Source organism: Solanum verrucosum, unplaced genomic scaffold, assembly GCF_900185275.1.
Source record: "Solanum verrucosum unplaced genomic scaffold, falcon-dt-bn FXZP01000213.1, whole genome shotgun sequence".
Taxonomy (NCBI): domain Eukaryota; kingdom Viridiplantae; phylum Streptophyta; class Magnoliopsida; order Solanales; family Solanaceae; genus Solanum; species Solanum verrucosum.
In genome coordinates, this window is record NW_026020043.1 from 667,247 (window position 1) to 673,853 (window position 6,607).

Consider the following 6,607-nt stretch of genomic DNA (forward strand, 5'->3'; position numbering starts at 1 on the left):
TATTACTACTTATAATTGAAAGTGCCTTCTCCACTTCGGAGAGCAAGCTCGAATACAAAATATATAACATATATATATAACAGTATAAATTTTGTACGACAATCTAGAAATGTAATACTAATTTCCAAAATTTTCCCAAGTTTTTCCCAATATATTTATAACCAAATGGGCCTAAATTGGGCGAAATAAAAATCCAGTGAGTGCAATGTATGAGATAAAGCTAAGGTAGAGACAGATAAGGATAAACATAATTTTTTTTAAGAGTACATGGTTAAATCTGACCTTTTTCCCTAGAAAAAAATACTTTACAATTTAGGGTTGCGTATCAATTGGTTCAATTCAATTTTGAAGTTTATTGATTCCACTTATTGATTATCGATTTGTATACACGCTAAGCTATTATAAAATCATTAAAGTATCAATTTATCGATTATCAATTGTTATTGATTTAACCACTAAGATTTCATTCACACAAAAGGAAATCATTGAATATCACTAAGAAATAAAATGACAAACTAAATAAACCAGGAACACAAATAAAAATAAAAGAAGGAAACTAAGGGCCCGTTTGGCCATGCGATATGGTATCATGATATGGAATCATGATATGGTATCATGATATGGAATCATGAGATGAAATTGAAGGTTTGTTTGGACATGCGATATGGAATTTTTGTGTTGTATATTTTCTCATAAACATAAAAATCTCATAAGTTGTAAAACTATTAAAATAGCCCCAATTGTTTATTCAATCTTATCAAATAAACAAAAAATTATAACATCGCATAATAAATTATTACAAAGTTATTTGTTCTCCACTTAAGTAATTGTTTCATCTAACTTTAATTTAATAAAAAAAATTGAACATAAATTGTAGTGTACTAGTCTTTAATATAATCCTCCCACATAGTACGGATAATTTCCTCACGTTGAACTTGCGTAGTCCTTTGTATGGAGATAAAATTCTTTTGTGTTTCGGAAACCAGCATCAACAACATAATATTTATCTACCAAAAAACATTTTATAAAGAATTACTAAAAACATATATGACGTAAATGAGACAACTGTGTGTAAATAAATAATATTTATTCTAAGGATGTAATTTAAAGTTACCATGTGGCGGAAATGGAAATTGTAACGTTGGTTCAACAAGTGCATTCTCAAGTACTTTACTATCATGTGCAGTACCTTCCCAACCAGCAACAACAAAGGTAAATCGCATATCAAAATCACAAGCACATAAGACATTTTGTGATGTTCTTCCTTTGCGATTACGATATGCTTGTTGCACCGCTTTAGGAACCTTCCCTTCTATATATGTTCCATCAATCGCACCAACACAATCCTACCAAATAAAAAATACATCAATATTAGTTTAGTGAACATAAAATAAATTGGAAGCATTATAGAATGCACTTCATAAAAATAATGTTTGTAAGAGTAATAAAAATAGTGGTTCCAAGACAATGCAAAGTCATAAAATAAATATTATCTCTTTAAACAAAGTTGATAGGAAATATGTAATTAAATACTAATAACTTACACATAAAATATAAATGTTCACTTATTAAGGCAATAAAATAAATTTATTAATGTGATTGAAATTTTACCTTAAACCAAGGCCAAAATCGAGTATTATGTTGAATTTTGGAATGTACACCAGTCATATTTTTTGGTTGTATAAATGTTGGTGCCATCTTGCTAATTGCCTCGGCAACTATTTTAACATGCCGGTTAATTGTTTCAAGTGAATGTTGAAAAGTTTCACAATCGTGAGGTGTGAGTTAAAGTGACTATATGTTGGTGAGAATAATAAATTTTATGTCGGTGAGAATAATAAATTTTAAAAAGTAATGATGTGATTATAAATTTTATTTACATATGAAACAAATGGTTAGTAAATATAAATGTGGGGTTGTTTTAACAAAATATAAACTCATGGATCAATTATTGTATTAAAATATCTCAAATCATGATATGGAATCACATGGTGATTCCATATCATGGTTTTTGGAGAATATGGTATCACCTCTCATGATATGGAATCATGAGATGGAATCAGCGTAAAATCGCATGTCCAAACGCTGATTCCATCTCACAACACCATATCGTGATATGGTATCGCATGGTCAAACGCCTATCATGATTCCATATCATGATTTGAGATATTTTAATACAATAATTGATCCATGAGTTTATATTTTGTTAAAACAACCCCACATTTATATCTACTAACCATTTGTTTCATATGTAAATAAAATTTATAATCACATCATTACTTTTTAAAATTTATTATTCTCACCAATATAAAATTTATTATCACTTTAAATTTGGTGAATATAAATGATAAAGTAGAAATTCATTTGGTGAATATAAATGAGAACGAAGGGAGTAATACTTTTTCGATTTTTCATAATAAAAAAAACGTCTTAATCTTATGACTAAGCATAATATTGATAAAAGACAATTTTCATTGGCGGTGCCGCACTTTCTTAATTTTAGTATTTGCAAAATGTTCGTTCACATGACTGAAGGATATCAAGTCCAATTGATTGAGGATTTGGGAAAATTTGATCAATTAGTTATTAATATTTAGTCAAGTGGACTAGTTATAATTTTTTTGATTAAATTTTATTAGAAGTGTTTTTGACTCAAACTTGTGGTAACTTTTTAAAATTTCGTTATTCAATAATATTTAACTATTGATTTTTCTTGTAAATAGTTAGAAGTTAGTGATGTTTGTTAATTTTTATCTTAGTGCATTTAACTCCTAAGTTAATATTTACTCACTAATGTATGTTTTTTTTTCTACTTTATAGGTTATTTGTAAGAGTAGTTGAGAGATATGAGCATATCAAGTACAATTTATGTTCAATTTTTTTTAATTAAATTAAAGTTAGATGAAACAATTATTTAACTGAAGAACAAATAACTTTGTAATAATTTATTATGCGATTTTATAATTTTTGTTTATTTGATAAGGTTGAATAAACAATTGGGGCTATTTTAATAGTTTTATAACTTATGAGATTTTTATGTTTATGAGAAAATATACAACACAAAAATTTCATATCGCATGTCCAAACAAACCTTCAATTTCATCTCATGATTCCATATCATGATACTATATCATGATTTCATATCATGATACCATATCGCATGGCCAAACGGGCCCTAAGTCTTTTAACTTTATAATACCAAATGATATAAACATGGGAGTATTATTGATCAGTTGCTCTTCTCCATGACTAAACAGCTATGAATTAACAAAAACCCAATCAGACAAAAGACAAATGTGTGTTTGTCCAATAATATTTTAGTGGCTCCACCTTTTGAATTGTTCATTTTTTAAATATTTTTTTTCCAATTCGTCCTTATAAATAAGCCATTTGAAGAAAAAAAATAAAAATTATATTGAGAAGATTGATGTGTAACATCGGGATTGAGGAATTAAAATTTTAGAAGAAAGTTGCATGATTGCATGCCACTTTAAGTTGTTGTGCAAATCTAATAAAGTGAGTGTGAGGAACTAAAATAAGTGGACTTTGTGATCCTTTTTTCACCTGAATCAAGGAACTACAAAAGGATCCAATGCAAAAATATGTTAAGTCTACTTTGATTTTCTTTGCCGTATTAATGAGATGCGTAGTCTTCTTTTAAGTCTTGAATAATATTTCTTCCCTTTGTGCTAGTTTTTGGAACATGAAGACATAGAATTTGGCACAACACCTAATTTATATTTGTGATATAAAAACATTATTGATCATACTTTATGTCGTCTGTACTGTGTGCTTGGGATTTATGTCAATTCATTTTGATTGAGTCACATCATTTGAGCCCAAAAAACTTTTAGAAAAAGAAAGTGAAATGAGAAGGGAAATTAAAGCATAATAGAGGAGACAAGTCGATCGAGAGAAGGTTTAATTAGACCTCCAATTTATTAGAGCATTAGAAAATTCACAAGTGATAATAATTGAAGACAGACATTTGATGTTTGTCCACAGCCTGGAAAGTTTCATAGTGCCTCCACTCATCTCTTATTTTTCCTTTTTTTTTCTTCTAAACTTCTTCTCCCTTCTTTTTCTGGTTAGACAGTTTTTTACTCCCTCTGTCTCAATTTATGTGACACATTTCGCTTTTCGAGAGTCAAACAATTTAAGTTTGACCGAGAATTTGCTCATGGAATCTTCAATTTTAAAAAAATGAAATTTATATATTTGTAAACTACATAAAAAGTAGTACTATAAGTCTCAATAATTGATAATTCAAAATAATTAAAAGATATATGAAAAAATTACGGTCAAAGATAGACTTGTTTGAATCTCAAAATTCGAAATGTGTCACATAAATTGGGACAGAGGGAGTATTTTTTTCCTTTTTGCCCTTTATTTAATGTTGAACCAATAACACCTTGTGTTGGATGGTTGTTACTCGTTTTATTGTATTGTATTATATTGTATTGTTAGTTTAATTACAATGTTAGTTTTAATTGTTACTTAAATTCTATTGTATTGTATCGTTTAAATCTATTGTTAGGTAACGACGAAAATTAAATGCCTATTTCATGTAAGGATCAATTTGGGGTGTGGTTGCATCGTTACCTTAATATTTCTTTTCATTTTATCTTTATTTATTATTTACTAATAATCATATTTCATTTTTTATCATACCTTTTTATAGTAGCTTTACTCTCTACCCTATTTTTCTTGTAGGTTTATCATTCAAATTATGGATGTGTGATATTATGTAACGATGGAGAACGATGCAATCTATCCAAACACTATATTCATTAAAACAATACAGTACGATACAATACAACATAATACAATACAATATGATAGGGGCGTCTAGAGGGGGTGTCATGGGTTCACGTGAACCCATGCTCCCCTCTCTAGATCATATATAGTAGTGTTATATTTTTTTAAAATATTTAAAATATAGATGTGTGAACCCACGTTCAAGTATCATATAATAATACGATGATGATTGGGTGCACCTCTCTAAGTGAGGATAAATATTTAAATCTTATATCTATCTTGTCTATTTAAGTAACACCTCTCCAAGTGCTTATCAGTTACACTTTTGGCGTTTCAACTAATTTTTCTTTTATTTTTTTCTTTAATCTTTCAAAAATTTAAAGTGTGTTACATTGAAAATTCCTAAAAAAATTAGCACCGCAAATTTTTTATATAATTAAATCAAATGTGTTTATTAAAATTTAAAACTAGTAGTATTATATATCTTGGACCTATAATTTTTAAAATTTAACGGTTCATATTAAGAACCTAAAAGTCAAACCGACCAAATTTATATTTAAAATGTATTTTTTCGTAATCGTGATGCACCCATCTTACCAAAATCCTAGATACACCTCTGAATATGATACATTATGAAACAATACGTAACAACCATCCAAACAAAGTGTAAATGGTTTAAGCAAAAACATTTTTCTTTTCGTCCTTCGGAATTATCCAAAAGGCTAAAACAAAGGGTTGATAACTAATAAAAAACGATAAATGATCGTTCGGTTCACATACTATAAGTATGCGAGGATGAAGGATCATTTTTGTGCATTTTACAATTGCGATTTATATATATGATCGAGATCATTTTAAAATTGAGACATAGTTATTATTGTTGATTAATTTTTAGAAATTGCACGAGTCAATTTATCACTAACAATTACGTTGACCTACAATATTTTTGTAACACCTATAGAAACCACAAAAGAAAATTTCACAAGAAAAAAAATCATAAGAGAAGGATTGAGATGCAGCGCAGTAATAACCTAAAACCGATCAAACTCCATATTGGTGCTAAGGTTACACAAAAAGGACCATATATTTTATTTGTTATTGTGTCATTTTCAGTTTTGCAGCCTCTTATAAAAAGAAGATATATAATGCTTGATTTGGCCTTTATAGTTTATTATTTATAAATAATGTAAAATGGATTGATATAGACATACCGTTCAGTGTGTATTATTATTACTTGTATAGTTGTTCAAAAGCAAAAATGATTTTTTTGTTAGTTGTAAAGTTGGTTATAGTGTAATAAGCCAATTAATCATCACGTGAAAAACTTCATTCAACAAATAATTAATATATTCGTTTCATATATCTGTCCAAAGATTTGGAATAATCCAACTTTGATGTGATTCCATTAACCCCTCAATTGCATTAAGTTTGAAGCCTTTTATTTTATTTTTGATTTAAAGATTCCAAAAAAAAAAAAAAGAGTTATAAGAAGTCCACCAAATTGAAACTAATTAAATTGACACATGTGCAATCATGAAGGGACCTCGTAGAATCTTGGGTCCAAATTGTACTCATTATAGTTGTAAACCTAACTATTATGTATGATCGAAGTGTAATGTTGGACCATGATGGTCTAAGATAAAATATATACAATTTAGTAATTAAATTACCGTGAATCTAGTGTATGTTGAGAATTCGAATGTATAATCACAATTTTCTCAGATGTATGATAATCAACATGTACATATAACTCACACCTAAATACAATGAATCAAAAGAGTTTCTACAATTATTTTTCGACAAATACATTCGTTATATGACTCGTTTCTCGATAGAGGTCAGAATATAA